Source organism: Pseudorasbora parva, chromosome 16 (genome assembly GCF_024679245.1).
Source record: "Pseudorasbora parva isolate DD20220531a chromosome 16, ASM2467924v1, whole genome shotgun sequence".
Taxonomy (NCBI): Eukaryota; Metazoa; Chordata; class Actinopteri; order Cypriniformes; family Gobionidae; genus Pseudorasbora; species Pseudorasbora parva.
In genome coordinates, this window is record NC_090187.1 from 27,506,758 (window position 1) to 27,523,304 (window position 16,547).

The following is a 16,547-nucleotide window of genomic DNA, read 5'->3' on the forward strand; positions in this document are numbered from 1 at the left end:
TTTTGGTCTGGTACAGCCCCGGGACTAATACTATTTCATATAAAAAAGACGTTTTACTCACACAAGTTTGTTGCACCATCAATGCCACATAGAATCAACCCCATTCTGAAGGTGAAAGGGGGTCAAACACAGTATTAGTATGGTGTTCCTATTAATCCTTTAGGTGAGTGTATATAAAAAAATTGTTCTAGTGGTTTTTGGATATTTTAATTCCAATATCATATTCCAATACATATTGTATCTTTAATGTTGTCCTAAACTAAATGATTGACTTTTTATATTGTCATTTTACTAAAGAAAATAAATATAATATTATCTGGAAAACACTGTATATGTACGTATTAGGGATGCAGTTAGTCCATGGTTCAATACATACCTTGGTTTTTAACCATGGTTTTCGGTTCGGTTCATTTTTTTGCTATTCTATTCTTAGGCGACAGGAACAGAAAGAGGTTTTTATTGCAATACTCTTTCTTTATTTTACTTAAAAGACTTGAAAAACCTAACTAATAATTAAAACTTTACTTAAAAAAAAAACCTTGTACACATTCCTAGTGTATTGTATAATATAAAATAATAAATAAATATATATATAAAGATTTACAGTGGCAGCTCAGAGATGTACAGCAGTATTTAAGTATGAAATTGAATGAGTAAATTTAGGGCTACAATTTAAACTACATAGTCTTCAATATACTGTATACATTGATTACAATCTACTGTATTAATGGGTTTTTTATTATTCAAAAGCAGTGCATGATTTTCTCTGTCTTTTGTTGTTTTATTAACATAATTTTAGAGGTGAACTGTGTTCACTAGGCTGCGCTGCTGTCAATTAAAGACCTGCTCGCATCTCATATACAGACGCACACGATTTTACTTTCACTTTAGACATAACCGACTGTGTTTATATATGCTAACCTTATGTGTATTTGACAGTATTAGTGCAGTAAGACTACTTTTATTAATCACGTGTGTTTGACAGGCTTTTAGTGTGCGCGCTCAGTGATTGTAAAACAAATTAAATATTTAACTGGCAAGGCTTTAAAATGTGGCTAAACACCCACTTACTTTAGTGCACATTATTGGATATTTTCTTATATTATTGAAATAAACTGAGATAAATATTTAAAACGGACATAAAAATAAATAATTAATTAAATGCAAAACCGAATTGCAGAAAAAACTGCAATTCACAAACGCGTATTAAACCATGAATGCTGTACCGAACGGTTCAATATTATATTGAGAAGTGTGGTATCCCTAGTATGTATGTGTATGCAGTGGTGTAAACCATTTCAGTAAATCTAGGCCAAAAAGTTACTGTAGCCTACTTAAGTATCTTTTTGGGTTCTTTGCGCTTCATTTGATTATCAAAGATATTAGTAACTTTCTACTTTTCTACAGTTTTGAAGCATATGCACTCTTCATTCCAATACATATCTTGTGCATTTTGGCTTTACTCACCCAAGCTTTTCAAACAGGCTACTTTACTTGAATGTGAGTGCATTAGTAGGTAGTTGTTGAATATATGAGATGAGGGCATGGCTGTAGCCAGTGAAGAAGCAGAAACCAGAATGCCCAGTACAAGTAGGCTGCAACTATACTTAAAGTTATTTTAAAGTGTTCTCCCAAGGTTTATTTTTCTCCATCATGCCCTAATGGAGTTTTGGTTCCTTGCCACTGTCGCCTTTGACTTGGCTTGCTCAGTTGGGGACACTAAAATTATGATCCAAGTTATTCAACTAAATATACAAATAAAATTAATTATTTATGTCTTATTTAATTATATAATCTATAATACTGATCTGCCAACATTGTCGCCGTATGATAAATTAAAATGAGCTGATAATATCACTGTTTTTCTCCAGAACGACTGTACAGCCAAATCAAATTTTGTTGCAATATTATCCTGTTTAACACTGTGGAGCTGCTTTGAAACAATAGTCATTGTAAAAGCGCTATACAAATAAAATTGATTGATTGATTGATTGATTGATTGATTGATTGATTGATTGATTGATTGATTGATTGATTGATTGATTGTTCGTTCGGTCGATCGATTGATTGATTGATTGATTGATTGATTGATTGATTGAGACACCCGTTATATTTTTGAAAGACATATTAATAAACTAATAAAGATAATTACAACAATAACTTGTTAGCATCCACACATCACCAGATGATGTTTTTCTGTTTATTCTGATTGGTTGTCATTGTTTTTATCATTCATCAGATGAAAAACAAAACACACTTTTCTGAAAGTGATTCATTCCAAGGATATTGTTTCTCTGTGACATTATTGTTATAGTTGTAGTGTATTAGAGTTGTCTGCTATTCTTTTATATTGATATGGTGTGCCTTATAAAAGGCTGTTGTGTTTACCCAGAAAATGTGAAAAAGGACAACCCAGTTACTTTGTTTTGGTAAGCCTTTCTTTGCAAGCATGTGAGAAAAATCATAGACTGTAAAAAAATATGGACTTGGTGTCCGTGACGTCACACCCGGATAACAGAAAATGGGCAAAGAGGTGGGACGTGGGTTAAGCTGAGTTGACATGATGACTAACAGACAGCAGACAAACGGCAATCCAGCTGTCCCTCAAGGTGGCCAATCTCTTAATTATGCAGAACTTTAAGGCTTAATATAATTTAATACGGATGAGTAAAAAAAAAAAAAAAAAAAATCAACCTCCTCACAGTTATCATAAAGGGCAAAATTAGCCATATAGACCAAAACCCCAAAATGTACCAGGCTGTAAACATGTTTTTTTTTTTTTCTGCTGTAAATTTCGTTGTGTTGTGGTGATTTTGTCGTGCTGTGGTGATTTCGTTGTGTTGTGGTGATTTCGTTGTGTTGTGGCGATTTCGTTGTGTTGTGGTGACTCCGTCGCGCTGCGGTGATTTTGTTGTGTTGTGGTGATTTCGTTGTGTTGTGGTGATTTCGTTGCGCTGCGGTGATTTCGTTGTGTTGTGGTGATTCCGTTGTGTTGTGGTGATTCCGTTGTATTGTGGTGATTTCGTTATGTTGTGGTGATTCCGTCGTGCTGTGGTGATTCCGTTGTGTTGTGGTGATTCCGTTGTGTTGTGGTGATTTCGTTGTGTTGTGGTGATTCCGTTGTGTTGTGGTGATTTCGTTGTGTTGTGGTGATTCTGTTGTGTTGTGGTGATTTCGTTGTGTTGTGGTGATTCCGTCGCACTGCGGTGATTTCGTTGTGTTGTGGTGATTCTGTCGTGCTGCAGTGATTTCGTTGTGTTGTGGCGATTCCGCTGTGTTGTGGCGATTTCGTTGTGTTGTGGTGATTCTGTCACGCTGCGGTGATTTCGTTGTGTTGTGGCTCGTTTCCGTTGTGTTGTGGTGATTCCGTTGTGTTGTGGCGATTTCGTTGTGCTGTGGTGATTCCGTCGTGCTGCAGTGATTTCGTTGTGTTGTGGCGATTCCGTTGTGTTGTGGCGATTTCGTTGTGTTGTGGTGATTCCGTCGTGCTGTGGTGATTTCGTTGTGTTGTGGCTCGTTTCCGTTGTGTTGTGGTGATTTCGTTGTGTTGTGGTGATTCCGTCGTGCTGCGGTGATTTCGTTTTGTTGTGGTGATTCCGTCATGCTGCGGTGATTTCGTTGTGTTGTGGTTCGTTTCCGTTGTGTTGTGTTGATTCCGTTGTGTTGTGGTGATTTCGTTGTGTTGTGGTGATTCCGTCGTGCTGCGGTGATTTCGTTGTGTTGTGGTGATTCCGTCGTGCTGCGGTGATTTTGTTGTGTTGTGGTGATTTCGTTGTGTTGTAGTGATTCCGTCGTGCTGCGGTGATTTCGTTGTGTTGTGGTGATTCCGTTGTGCTGTGGTGATTTCGTTGTATTGTGGTGATTCCGTTGTGTTGTGGTGATTTCGTTGTGTTGTGGTGATTTTGTTGTGTTGTGGTGATTCCGTCGTGCTGCGGTGATTTCGATGTGTTGTGGTGATTCCGTTGTGTTGTGGTGATTTCGTTGTGCTGTGGTGATTCCGTTGTGCTGTGGTGATTTTGTGGTGTTGTGGTGATTTCGTTGTGTTGTGGTGATTTCGTTGTGTTGTGGTGATTCCGTTGTGCTGTGGTGATTTCGTTGTGTTGTGGTGATTTCGTTGTGTTGTGGTGATTTCATTGTGTTGTGGTGATTTCGTTGTATTGTGGTGATTCCGTTGTGTTGTGGTGATTTCGTTGTGCTGTGGTGATTTCGTTGTGTTGTGGTGATTTCGTTGTGTTGTGGGGATTTCGTTGTGTTGTGGTGATTCCGTCGTGCTGCGGTGATTTTGTTGTGTTGTGGTGATTCCGTTGTGTTGTGGTGATTTCGTTGTGTTGTGGTGATTCCGTTGTATTGTGGTGATTCCGTTGTGTTGTGGTGATTCCGTTGTGTTGTGGTGATTCCGTTGTGTTGTGGTGATTTCGTTGTGCTGCGGTGATTTGGTTGTGTTGTGGTGATTTCGTTGTGCTGTGGTGATTCCGTTGTGTTGTGGTGATTTCGTTGTGTTGTGGTGATTTAGTTGTGTTGTGGTGATTCCATCGTGCTGCGGTGATTTCGTTGTGCTGTGGTGATTCCGTTGTGCTGCGGTGATTTTGTTGTGTTGTGGTGATTCCGTTGTGTTGTGGTGATTTCGTTGTGCTGCGGTGATTTGGTTGTGTTGTGGTGATTTCGTTGTGTTGTGGTGATTCCATTGTGTTGTGGCGATTTCGTTGTGTAATGGTGATTCCGTCGTGCTGCTGTGATTTCGTTGTGTTGTGGTGATTCCGTTGTGCTGTGGTGATTTCGTTGTGTTGTGGCGATTTCGTTGTGTTGTGGTGATTCCGTTGTGCTGCTGTGATTTCGTTGTGTTGTGGTGATTCCGTTGTGCTGTGGTGATTTCGTTGTGTTGTGGTGATTCCGTTGTGCTGTGGTGATTCCGTTGTGTTGTGGCGATTTTGTTGTGTTGTGGTGATTCCGTCGTGCTGCGGTGATTTCGCTGTGTTGTGGTGATTCTGTTGTGCTGTGGTGATTTCGTTGTGTTGTGGTGATTTCGTTGTGCTGTGGTGATTTCGTTGTGTTGTGGTGATTTCGTTGTGCTGCGGTGATTTGGTTGTGTTGTGGTGATTTCGTTGTGCTGTGGTGATTTCGTTGTGTTGTGGTGATTTCGTTGTGCTGTGGTGATTTTGTTGTGTTGTGGTGATTCCGTTGTGCTGTGGTGATTTCGTTGTATTGTGGTGATTCCGTTGTGTTGTGGTGATTCCGTCGTGCTGCGGTGATTTCGTTGTGTTGTGGTGATTCCGTTGTGCTGTGGTGATTTTGTTGTCTTGTGGTGATTCCGTCGTGCTGTGGTTATTTCGTTGTGTTGTGGTGATTTCGTTGTGTTGTGGTGATTCTGTTGTGTTCTGGTGATTCCGTTGTGCTGTGGTGATTTCGTTGTGTTGTGGTGATTCCGTCATGCTGCGGTGATTTCGTTGTGTTGTGGTGATTTCGTTGTGTTGTGGTGATTCTGTTGTGCTGCGGTGATTCCGTTGTGTTGTGGTTATTTCGTTGTGTTGTGGTGATTTCGTTGTGTTGTGGTGATTCTGTTGTGTTCTGGTGATTCCGTTGTGCTGTGGTGATTTCGTTGTGTTGTGGTGATTCCGTCATGCTGCGGTGATTCCGTTGTGTTGTGGTGATTTCGTTGTGTTGTGGTGATTCCGTCGTGCTGCGGTGAGTTCGTTGTGTTGTGGCTCGTTTCCGTCGTGCTGCGGTGAGTTCGTTGTGTTGTGGTGATTCCGTTGTGTTGTGGTGATTCCGTTGTGCTGCGGTGATTCCGTTGTGTTGTGGTGATTTCGTTGTGTTGTGGTGATTCCGTTGTGTTGTGGTGATTTCGTTGTGCTGTGGTGATTTTGTTGTGTTGTGGTGATTCCGTCGTGCTGCGGTGATTTCGTTGTGTTGTGGTGATTTCGTTGTGTTGTGGTGATTCTGTTGTGTTTTGGTGATTCCGTTGTGCTGTGGTGATTTCGTTGTGTTGTGGTGATTTCGTCGTGCTGCGGTGATTTCGTTGTGTTGTGGTGATTCTGTTGTGCTGCGGTGATTCCGTTGTGTTGTGGTGATTCCGTTGTGTTGTGGTGATTCCGTTGTGTTGTGGTGATTTCGTTGTGTTGTGGTGATTCCGTTGTGTTGTGGTGATTCCGTCGTGCTGCGGTGAGTTCGTTGTGTTGTGGTGATTCCGTTGTGTTGTGGTGATTTCGTTGTGTTGTGGTGATTCCGTTGTGTTGTGGTGATTTCGTTGTGTTGTGGTGATTCCGTTGTGTTGTGGTGATTCCGTCGTGCTGCGGTGAGTTCGTTGTGTTGTGGTGATTTCGTTGTGTTGTGGTGATTCCGTTGTGTTGTGGTGATTTCGTTGTGTTGTGGTGATTCCGTCGTGCTGCGGTGAGTTCGTTGTGTTGTGGTGATTTCGTTGTGTTGTGGTGATTCCGTTGTGTTGTTTAATTTAGTACGGCTGCACTCTTGGGCCACTGTACATAGCACAGAGGGCAACCTCATTCTATAATTGACATCTGTAACAAAAAACAAAACAAAAACGTACAGCGTCGGAGATATAAGCTGTGTCCTCTGAAAGTTCTTGATCCAGTCACTGTTTTCCACAGGAGCATGCATCTCCCGTCAGTTTGGCGTCAATGGCGCTGCAAAGGACATGACGCGAGTGCAGTGGGTGCTGGGCGATTACTGTTGACTTTACAGAGAAAGTTTCTGTCGGTTAAGGCCATGTCCGTCCACACCTTTTTTGTTGGCCTTCCATATTCTGACGCCGTTTTAAGTCAACGAAAACATTGCTTTTTGAAAACACTCTCCAAAGCGGATACATTTGAAAACATTGCCTTCATGTCGTAGTGTTAGGTATTGAAACCGATGACGCATGTTCGTTGTGATAGTCCGATGATAGTCCCGATGATAGTCATGTGACGCATATAGAGGGAATGCATTGATGTTAATTTCCCGCCGGAACACGTGCCTCAGCTGGGGCTGAGTAGCAGAAGAGCTGCTGCGGGACCGCAGCTATTAGAGGAAAACACGAGTATAGCAAACAATTATAAGTTTAAACAAAATTTTGGACTCGATATAGTGATCCTTACAACTACCACAGATTCAGTGATCCAAGGATAATGACATGCAGCCAGGAATTGTGTTTTCCTGACATTTTTATGAGCCTGATTTCGACATGATTATTTATAACTGATCAGTCATCACATTTTTCGAGTGAATCCCGCTTGTATGTGGATGGGTCAGTGTATTGAAGTGCGTATGTGGCTGCTTGTCACGAATGGAAAACAAAAGTTTTATTCAAATTCTGAATATTAGACCTATTATTAAAAAAATAAATAATAATTATATTGCCCATAGCGTGTAAAGAGTACTCCCTTTATAATCACTAAAAGCTGTCACTCATTCAATAAACGCAATCTCACAAAGTTCCGCAGTGAAGCTGGTATACAATGAAGCTTATTTTCACAATGGTCTGCACTTACTGCACGTTAACTGAACTCAACACCCGGACAAACAAACACTCGAGCGTTGAGGAGGGGAGTGATTTTTTTAATAACTCATTCGTTTACGTTATATAAAGCTTTAAAGTTCTGCATAATTAAGGGCATGGTTACTTTGAGTGACAGGTGGATAGCCATTTATCTGCCGTCTATAGTCATTGCGTCACATAAGCTCTGCCCACATCCCGCCTCTTTGCCCATTTTCTGTTATCCTGGAGTGACGCGCGATGATGCGTTGCTAAAATGGCAATGGCCAGCTCGTCTCTTCTATTTTACGCTTCAGAGCGGCTTAACGGAATCCTATGGGTGATGTCACAGACACTACGTCCATATTTTTTTACAGTCTATGGTCAGGACTTATGAGCCACTTCACTGAACAACTGAACTGCTGTGTGCCGTGAACTGCTGAAATAAGCCAATCAGAGCAGAGCTCAACATTAATATTCATGACTCTTCCAAATAAGGCAAAAACAGAGCATTACATCCTTGGGACAATTTATATGGTTGTAAATTGACCTGTAGAACTGTATCTGGACATTTTTTTTGCCCTTAAATAAGCCCCACACCCTCTATGTAGGTATCAGAGAACAATTTAACATATTGTTTCAACTCATTGAAGGGCACCTTTAATCAAAGAATCCTGAAATATAAATAAATGAGTGTAAGAGACTTATTTGAAAAACATCTTACCAACCTTGAACGGTAGTGCATCGTCTTGTAGCTGTAATACAGTATATATGTAATTGAAATGGTAAACTTTTGTGTTTTTTGGAGTTCATTACAAATATAAACATATGGTCTTTATTCAGCGCTATTGTATTAACATATAATTCCATAATGTCTTTAGAGATTTATAACTACTGTACACGATGTCTCAAACTGTATTCAGACTTGCTGTAATAGTGAATCTAAATATAAACTTCAATATTATTATTTCTTCTTTTTACTCTCAATGTGTTAACACATCTAACTTGTGTCTATTTTTTTCATATACATATCAGAGACAAAGTTGATACTGTATTTGATTTTGATATTTTTATGACACAAATGAAAAACCCTTTCAGTTTTCTGAGCTATGAAATGGTGACATCTGAGCATTCAGATGGGTGAGAATAGTGCTGTAACAATGTCTAGAGGATTATTCAGCCCGATCTGCCTGTGTGTACCCACACAGACACACACCCACCCACACACAGATAAATGGTGGGAGAGGAAAAAATGTTTCCAGCTTCCTAGTGTTTACACTTCCCCACGCATGACGCAACACATAATCAGCGGCACCACACACACGCACCCTCCCCCATCACATGACGCGCAGGCCGAGTGGGAGAGTGGAGCATGGGGGATTGAAGACATGCACGACTCGCTCACGTCCTCGTCTTACACACGCTCACTCGCAGGAACAGGCTCTGGGGAAATGTGACTCCTGGCTGTCTTGATCTGTGCGTTTCAATGGCAGAATTTTGTCTGCCCTGTTTACGTTAACCTTACTGCATTAAAGCCAAATTAATTTAGCAATGCATATGTGTGTAGACGATTCCTGGCTCTCACCACCTACCTCATTCAGAACATTTTTATTTAATTTAGCAACACAAACCACTATTCAACTTTATTCAACACAAACCACTAACCTCATGGCAATGTAGAAAACCATATTGTAATAATTCAGGCAAAAATAGGAAAATCCATCCATCCAACCATCCTCTATCTGTCTGTCTGTCCGTCCGTCTGTCTGTGATAAGTGATAAGTGGCCACTTATGATCTGCAAACATTGAAGGCAGTTGGTTTTTCTTCACAGGCCTTTTTACATTTAACGTTTTAAAAAATTCAGCTCACATTTAATGCTGAGGTCATGTCATGGAAAATCCTCATTATTAATTAAAGAACAGATTAACACTTCATTAGATGCGGTTCTTTGCTTCTTTTGAGCTTTGAGATAAAGCCAACACATTTTTGGAAGTTAAAAGGCAGGTAGTTCTGAAATCCATCCATCCATCAATCTATCGTTCTATCGTCCATCCATCCATCATCTATCCATCCATCATTCTATCATCCATCCATCATCTATCCATCCATCCATCCATCCATCCATCCATCCATCCATCCATCCATCCATCATTCTATCATCCATCCATCCATCCATCCATCCATCCATCCATCCATCATTCTATTGTTCATTCATCTACCATTCTATCGTCATTCCATCTATTTTTCTATCACCCATCCATGCATCTATTGTTCTATTGCCCATCCATCATCCATATATCATTCTATCATTCATCCATCTATCCATCCCTCATTCTATCATCAAGCCATCTATCCTTCTATTGTCCTTCCATCCATCATTCTATTGTCAAGCCATGCATCCATCTATCATTCTATTGTCCCTCCATCCATCCATTGTTCCATCATCCATCCATCCATCCATCTTTGTATGTTGACCCGATAAAACCTTGTTTTGAAAGATTAAAAGTTTAAAAGTTATAAAGTTAATAATATAATAATATAATAATTATATTTAGATAAAATAAACTGAAATTCAAAGATATGTTATTCTTTCTTAAAGGTGTCATGAACTGGCTTTAAAAAAAAAAAAAAAAAAAAAAAAAATATATATATATATATATATATATATATATATAAAACATATATATATAAAACATATATATATACTGTTGTCTGATGTCAACTAATGACATTCATGTGGTTTTTACATTTAAAATTTTTACATTTAAAAACATAATCTAAGTTAAATCATAACTAATAAATAATAGGCTATTTTCTAGACTGGTTTTGAGGCTCTTTCCAGAATGCTGGGTTTTGATGGGTGTGACGCACTGGAGACTTGGAAGTAAACGCCCACGGCTAGGATTGGATAAGACTTGCATATTTAATGAGCTTCAGCTCTCCTGTCACTTCAGTTCACATAAGGGAGGGATTGTTTTGAAAGCGGCAACCGGAATGATTCTCTCGATCACAGGGCTCGTAAACGTCTTTATCAAACAAACACAATGATTTATCTCTCATCCACCCTCGATTGACAAAACTATTATTTTGTAATTGTAATTGTAAAAGTAATTCTATTACTTGGCCCAGTGCAAACCGTGCACGCACAGACCTAACAACACACACACACACACATGCGTGTGCGCGCCCAGATCAAGAAAGGAATATTATTTCACTAATGGAGATTCACCGGCCTGCCGACGAGCTTATGTTTTGGTAACCCGTCTGGAAAGCACATAGCCCCTGGACTACAATTACATTATAAAAAAGACATTTTACTCACATAAGTGTGTTGCACCATTCCTGTCAGATCCAATATAGAAGGCACAACATTGTGTCTGCAAATCCAGCGCGACCTCAGACTTGTTTACAAACGATTCCGCAGTTAAATGAAGCGATTGCGAACACGTGTACAATGTCTTCCCCACATGAGCTGGAACTTTATTAAAGGATTACTTCAGCGATTAACATATGGCTTTGTATCAGTAGAAACCCTGGAGTATATTCAAATGATCGTGCTCCCCCCTCTTAGACGAGAGATTTATGCATTTTATTTCTGGATTCCTCTCGTGACGCAAATTGACGATATTTGCGTCACGAGAGGAATGTTTGCCCAGAGGCTAAAGACTACAGCCAGCAGAGGGAGCCATTTCCGCATGTTTTCACACTTAGAAAACATCACATTTAAGGCACAGCTCAGCTACAGGCATTAATTTAAACGGATGCTAAGCAATGTACGTGTTTTAACTTCTCAAAATAATTTCTATGAAAGTTAAGCTTCCAAAGGGATGAACTGAAAACGCATTGTGAATGTATGCCGCTACTGTGGTCGCGATTACCTCAGCTCTCATCACGAGAGCTCATCAACTCATTTATGACGTTAAATGTAATCTGACTCCTAATCTGAGTCTGCTGTGAGACTCACGCAGCAACTCGGTCGTTATATTGAACACACGTTCAGTATTTAATTGTACTTTCTGAACTCAGTCACTGTAATCCAGTAGTTGTGGCTTTGGGAATGGCCTCACAGGGCAGCGAAGCATTCGGGGAATTGTAGTCTTTCATCCCCATGAGACAAAAATACATTTTCTGTCTTTTCTCAGTCTAGAAAGCACCAAATTCAAAAATAATTTCGCATTTCTACTACATTAATGACCCAGTTTAAATACAGATTCATATTCCCAGCGCTGAAGTACCCCTTTAAAAATAAATGAAGTATCACACATTCCTAATATTAGGATCCTTATGCAGCGACTGTGTTCTTCCACAATGTCTGGCTATATTCTTCGGCATGTTTATTGCTGCTGGCAACGTGATGCGAACAGCTCAGTGTGCGGGGCAATGTGCTTATTATTCTGTAGATGCGGTATTTCGTCAGTCGATGACGTCAGGATGAACACACAATCCTTTTCTGGGCCTGGTGTCTATACAAGCTTTTCTTTGACTAACAAAGTTTTCAGCTCTGATACGTACAGGATATTCGTATTTTACCAAGACCTTTTATATATCAAAAGCTCAAGGGAAAGTTGATTTCAAAATTCATCACCCCTTTAAATTTGAATTGCAGTTCTGCATCCAGTTTGTGTACTGTAATTTAAATTCAAATCGATTGTAATTTAAAATGCATTCTCAGTTCAGTTCTAAACTCTGGTTACTGGGTGAACTATTCCTTTTAATCCTTACAAATTTAATCCTTACAAATTTTATTTAAACTTGGGCAACCAGGTGAAATCCATTAATGATATGGTTTCTTGACAAGCTGAATTTGCTGGAATAGACATTCCTCCTAATTGCATCTGACTCTGCACCAAACAGTGAGATGATGTATGATTATTCCATAAACCATTGCTTGACCATAGCTCAGAATGATTGAGGGCTTCTTCTAAAGTGATGAGAATTAATTTAAATGGGAAAGGAATAAATGGCAGTTATGGTTTTGGCCTTAATTCTCCAAAGAGATGCTGGAGAGATCCAATCTGTGGTGTAGCTTCTTGGCAGATTGTTTAGACGGCTCTTGTTCAGCGCATTGCAGGGTGACAGGTATGGTCTACTGTCTTGAATGAAATGCTTGTTGTATAAAACTCACCTGGGCTGTAAGCCAAGCACTCCTGATTTATGTGACCTCAATCCAATATGGTTTTCAGGCTGGCTTCTGAATTAGCAGGATTCCACTATAGCAACTAGACATTTTAGAGAAATGTTTGAGATAGAATACAGAGTCAATACAATGATTTGATTTGACCAGGTACAAATTTGGCTTAGCTTGATTAGAAGTTAAAACATGAGCACCTACTAAGGCATGCCAGGCCTTTATCAGTGTGAATGTGATAAGTGGCCACTCATGACCTGAGTTATCTGATTTATTTGCAGGCCGTTTTAAGATTAACGTTTAAAAATTCAGCTCAAATTGAATGCTAGCTGCCTATCATCATTACTCATTAAAGAACAGATTAAAACTTTATAAGCTGAAACATTATTTGCCTGATAGATTAATATGTGTCAAAATACAGTAAACACAACCTTTGACATCAACAAGAAAATAAAAATCCCCCCCCCCCCCCCCCCATTTTTGTTGTTGTTGCATCCCAGTAGTTGAGACAGTAGGAAAGTAGTGCTCTTATATTGGCCATGTTACTGAAATATTTGAAGTCTGATGATTGCTGAGAGTTCTATTCTGAAGAGAGATGGGGCAGCAAGACTCAGGTAATGGCACTGGCATGCCGGCACTGATGGTTTTTTATGGATTGACCATTAGCACTAGAGTGGAGCGCATTAGATTCTCCCAGGACAGATTCTGCCTGGCAAAAACCTATAATGCAGATAGAGAAAAGCAGGTTTCTCTCGCCACCTGAGGACTGAATGATGCTGCATCTGAGTGAGTATGCACAGATAAATGACAAGCGGACATAGATAGAAAGAGAAAGATACACCGAGAGAGTGAAGGAATTGTCATACTCTATCAGTGTTAACTGAATGAATGTGAAGGTGAACTGATTCAGGCCATTGCCACAGGCTCAGTGTTTATGACTGCAGTTGACCTTCTATATTAATAAACATAAACCAGATTGCGTTTTGTAGCAGCATGAATCTAGTTCAGAGTTATTTGAAGCTTTATTATTATTATTATTATTATTATTATTAGTAGTAGTAGTAGTAGTAGTAGTAGTAGTAGTAGTAGTAGTAGTATTTGTTGTTGTTTTTCACACTGTTGGCAACATTTAAGCAATGGTTATTCTTTCTGGCACTATGCTCATAAATATGTTTGTTGCCTATAGAAGCATCATTGCATTTTTTTATTTATTTAAATATTATTTAGATATTTTTATCCAGTAGGAGCATCCACCTTTTCCCTGTAATAACTTAACATTTCAAATGCAAGTCAGCTAGAATGTTAGACAGTACTATTAATTATTAATATAATCGTAATCGTAAAATATAGGCATTTTCAAACATGTAATCAAATGTTCAGTATTGAATAAAACTGTTTTAATAAGTAATCTTAAGGTGTTTGTTATGTAGACTGTGCACTTGCACAGTCAACATTCTTATCTGTGCAAACGCTAACCCTTTACAGATGCCGGAACAAATAGAAGCCGATTATTAGCGGACGATTTGTCAAAGACGAATGATTATGTCGCTTTAAGTTCAATTTTCGCGAGGCGATGTATGCTGATCACCTGTCATGTCCGGCGCATGCGCGGAGGGTGTGATTGTGAAAGCGGGTATGCCCTCAGATCCTCGTAACCTCCATCCTGAGCAGCCGACCACCAAACAGCACTAGGGAGACAGAGATGGGAGAATAAATAGAGATGCAGGCACGATGCAGGTAGGATGCTGTTTGTACGACTTCAGCTCTCCGTTCCGATGAAAAATATTCGTATTTTTTCCACGTGATCACAGTGGCAGTTTTCATGAAAGATGATGATGATGGTGTGTTGTAGTAGAGTAGAAGGCTACTTCCAGTCTGGGTATGCTTTCGTCTTCTAGATGCTCGTATTGGCTACAGCGTGCTAGAAAGCGGTTTTAGTGATGAGGCTGGGAAATCCTCCCATCCTTGATCAAATCCTTGCAGGGTTTGATCAAGGGCGAATGCAGCATGATCAGGACAGCGAGAAACCCTCGATTTCTCACCGTTTGCTCTTTTATTTCCCGTTTAAATGCATGCTATATGGCGAGATTGGTGTTATTACTGCAAGATCGTGACTGTCTGAGATTGATCATCTAACGTTATCAAACATATACTATTTCAATGTTTGTTAGTTTTTTTGGTCTTTTGATGCAGAACACACACTTAGTTTTTAGTAACTAATATATCAAATACTTTAAATAATGAAACATTAAGTTTTCTTTCACATGATATTGCAAAACACCCATTTGTGTTTTACACATGCAGCGAATGTTTCAAAACCCGGATATGCCGATGGATGATTTCTGTAAACGGGCTATAGATGTTTTTGAAGGAGCAGAACCAAAATAATAATATATATATATATATATATATATATATATATATATATATATATATATATATATATATATATATATATATATTTGTAGGCTGTTTGAAGAGCAGTGTGACTATTTAACGTTGATGGTTATCGTCAATGTGGTTGAAGTGCGCGCGCTCTACTGAAAAACAATCGTGCGTTTGGGAAAATAAATGTATAGACAGAAAACCCTCTGACTTTAAAGTTTCTCATCGTGAATGTGTCCGCATAGAGTTACTGCTGTGAATGGCGAGCCGTGTTGTATTTCACGCTAAAAGGCAGAGAAACGTGATGCATGAGCCGAGCGTCGAACGCTGTCCAAGGTGCTGAAGGGACACGTCCAAACATCCAGTCAATCACTGGGGGAATGCAGTCATGCTGTAAACGAAAAATCGTTTCATTGCTGGTACATATTCGAAAGGGTAGTTCATTTTAATAAAGTTCTGTAATATGTTTTGTATGGTATAGCCTGTAACATGTTACAGATATTCAATGCATTCTGGCATAATGTCATTCAAAGATCATGGATATGCATGTGTAATAATCGTATGATAAAAAAAATAAAAATAAAGAAAAAGTTTTATATGAAGTTAATGGTGTATGCAACATTACCAGGACAGTAAGGTAACTTATGTCCCCCACTATTTCCTTTCTTATTTACTATTGAATAGATTTCAGGGTGACTGTATAAGCTTGATCATCCCATCTACAACCTCTACGTGTCAGCTAACGATTATGTATTATAAAGTTCATAACTGTTTTTGTTTATTTGTTTGTTTTATCTTATTTACTGCTCTTGTGTTATTGAGGTTTTTACTCACGCTGAAGATGACTTCGCTAAACATGTCTGAAAATAACACTCTCATTTTACTCCAATTTGTCTTTGGCAGAACATAAACTATTTCAGAGATATTTGTTATTGATATTAAATAATTGATATTAATTTTTGGAGTCTAAAAACAACTACTATGTTACCGTAACCATGTATATGGTGTTATGTGTATGTGTGTGTGTTTATGTTTTTCTATTCTGGTAAAATATGAGGACCCAAATGTGTATAATGACATGGGTAAGACATAGGTATTACAAGGAGAGGGTGAAATATGAGGACATTGGCCATTTTCCCAATTTTCAAAATGCTTATAAATCATACAGGATGAGTTAAAAAAAAAGAAGAAGGAAAAATGCAGAATGTTTCCTGTGATGGGTAGGTTTAGGGGCAGAGGCAGTGTTGGGGGATAAAAAATATGGTTTGTACAGTAAAAAAAAAAAAACACTACGCCTATGGAATGTCCCCACATTTCACAAAAAAACAAACGTGTGTGTGTATGTGTGTGTGTGTGTGTGTGTGTGTGTGTGTGTGTGTGTGTGTGTGTGTGTGTGTGAGCCTGTTTATGTGGTTTATGAGGACACAAATTTGTATAACTACATGGGTATTACACTGGTATTACACTATAAATGTGGTTTATGAGGACATATCAAATGTCCTCATAATTCAAATGGCCTTAAAAACATACTAAATGATGTTTTTTTGAGAAAGTAAAAATGCAG

At 39.0% G+C, this 16,547-nt stretch overlaps 1 protein-coding gene across 4 annotated transcripts in view; it reads left to right on the forward strand.

The window, feature by feature from the left end:
• pclob (piccolo presynaptic cytomatrix protein b) overlaps window positions 1-16,547 on the forward strand; it is a 112,497-nt gene that overhangs the window by 3,345 nt on the left and 92,605 nt on the right. For 3 of the 4 annotated variants that reach the window (XM_067420142.1, XM_067420144.1, XM_067420145.1), the window contains exon 1: window positions 14,224-14,335. The exons of the other annotated variant lie outside the window; for it this stretch is intronic. The gene's annotated coding sequence lies outside the window, so the exon portion shown is untranslated. Of the gene's footprint in view, window positions 1-14,223; window positions 14,336-16,547 lie in introns of those variants that run through there. 4 annotated transcript variants of the gene reach the window in all.